Source organism: Pantherophis guttatus, chromosome 2 (assembly GCF_059756535.1).
Source record: "Pantherophis guttatus breed Tessera chromosome 2, ASM5975653v1, whole genome shotgun sequence".
Classification (NCBI taxonomy): domain Eukaryota; kingdom Metazoa; phylum Chordata; class Lepidosauria; order Squamata; family Colubridae; genus Pantherophis; species Pantherophis guttatus.
Genome location: NC_142064.1, coordinates 266,531,672 through 266,534,155, shown reverse-complemented (window position 1 = coordinate 266,534,155; position 2,484 = coordinate 266,531,672).

Sequence of the window (2,484 nt, the reverse complement as noted above, 5' to 3'; positions counted from 1 at the left end):
AAACATGAAAAATAAACAGGCTTTTTCCCAACAGCTTTGAGAAAAAACTGGAAAAAAACTTATTTTTTGTTGAATTTTTTAGTCCCCCCCCCCCCCCGGTCTTCCCATCTCAGTTTGGAAGCTCAGCACTGAACAAGAGTTGAGAAAAAGACTTTACGTTACCTTTTTATTATTAAAAGCATTTATTAATAAATGTATTTACCGTCCATCTCACAGCTTGAGGCGACTTTTGAGTGTCTTGCCTTGCCCTAATGTTCACAGCAACACTGGCAATCCCCACTTTTTTCCTTTTCAGTGTCAACACCAAATAGGGATACAACAAATATGTCAGCTATATGGTGCTGCTATCACCCAGCAGCCATCAAAGGGAAACAAGCAGGCACTTCCAAGAAAAGGAGATCACAGTAGGAATTGCTAATAAACCTGGAGATCCTGTGATCAAAACCACGATCCCTTTTCTCCTCAACTCAGTATTCCTACAGCTTGTTTCCATCAGGCAGAACAGCCTTTACATGTGAAATTTTACACTGCTTTTTTCCCTGGGCCCCATGACACACTTAACTTTTTAGGATCTCCTGGAGACTGCCATCATTTTCAGTGCAGCCCCAATTCCTTAATGCTGTCTGAAGTGTTAAGGTAGAAAATCAGTTTGTTCCTCTCCCACATGACAATGACCCCAAAACAGCTGCCATTTTGGCCCTGAGGCAGGCATGGCAAAATGGCAGCTGCTTCCACAAGTCCACCACATGGCCCAGGGATGAATAACAGGAACACTGAAAATAATGGCTGCTTCCAGGAACACAATTATATGGCCCAGGGATAAATGGCCTGCCCTCTTTCCTCAACATGAGGTGAAGAGATGTTCAAAAGGGATGGAGGAGGAGGCTGTTAGGCCTAGTGGGATGGGAGACAGGCCTAAGAACTGCAGGAACCAAGCGGGAGTGGGAAAAAGCCTGTGGAACCCTGTTTAAGAAATGGGGGGATGCTGTGGGGGAGGTAGAGACTTGGGGGGAAAGGCCTGGGAGGACCCAAGGGTTGAGGTAAAACAGGCCTTTGGAGGTCAAGCCTGGGCCTGCACTAGACCTTCAATAATTTTCTCCAACAGTGAGGTAGCCAGTGTTCTGCTTAATGACTTGCACATTCAATAAGAGATGCTTTATGCCAGAAGAATCATTTGCTCATATGGTCTCCTGTGTGAGTCCTCTGGTGTATCACAATTTTACAACGGTAACTGAAACTTTTCACATATTCTGAACACTCAGATGGTTTCTCTCCTGTGTGACTCCTCTGGGTTTCTCACCAGGTGGGATTCTGTAATGAAACTTTCCCCATAAACTGCATACTCATACCGTTTCTCTACTGTGTGAATCCTCTTGTGACTCATGATGTGGGAATGTCTAATGAAACTTTTCCCCCAATCTCAACACTCATACGGTTTCTCCCTAGTGTGAGTCAGTGGTGGGTTCCTCCTGGTTCGGCCGAGCCAGTAGCAGTGACGATATGACATCACCGAACCGGTTCTCTTTGTTCGGGAGCTGGGCCCTCCTGCCCGCACCCACGTTATTCCTACCTTTTATTCTTTTTTAGCCCAGCTGAGTGGTGTGGCAGAGTGGATTGCCGCACCTCAGCTGGGCAGATTCGTAATGTGCTTGCGTGGAGCGACCATGCGCAAAGAGGCAATCGCGCGCGAAGCGCGTGTACAAAGAGAACCGGTAGTAAAGCCGGTTAGAACCCACCACTGGTGTGAGTCCTCTAATGTATCACTAAGTTGCCATGCTTATTACATTGAGAGCACTTGTAGGGCTTCTCTCTTGTGTGGGTCCTTCCATGAACCACAAGAGAGCTGTTCTGGCCCACGTTTTTGCCACATTTGGAGTATTTGTATGGTTTTTTTCCAGTGTGGATTCTCTTGTGCACAATCACCTGTGATTTGCAATCTGTGCTTTTCCCGCAATAGGCACATCTGGGGAGCTTTTCCACCACTGATAATTCTTGAGATCAAAAATATGTGTGATCCCTTCTTTGCTTTGATTCAAGCTGTTTGTTTCCTCACAGGGCGAGGCTTGCATTACTGTCTACCCTATGTGACTATCCAATTGACCTTTTTTCCCCACTGACTTCCAGATATTTCCCTCTTTTTCTGAATGGAAAAATATTCCTTTATGTAATGTATCTTTGAATTCAGCATACTCTACTTTTTCCAGCTTGAAATAGCTTCCTGATTTTCTCTTGTCTTTCGCCTGCTGAGATGAGAGAATTGTGTAATTTTCTTAAGTAAATGGAAAATATTTTGATTTCTCGCTAGATTTGCTTTTTTTCCCCCAAAAATTATTCCCAGTTCTCCAGAGTGCTCTTATTGCCATCCTCTTTGTCTATGAGATTCAAAGAAAAGCGTAACTTTAATTGCTTATATAATGCTTGCAAAAGATGTGGGGGGGGAAAAGAAAAAGCATACATTACATTTAAAAAGCAAACATGCCACAA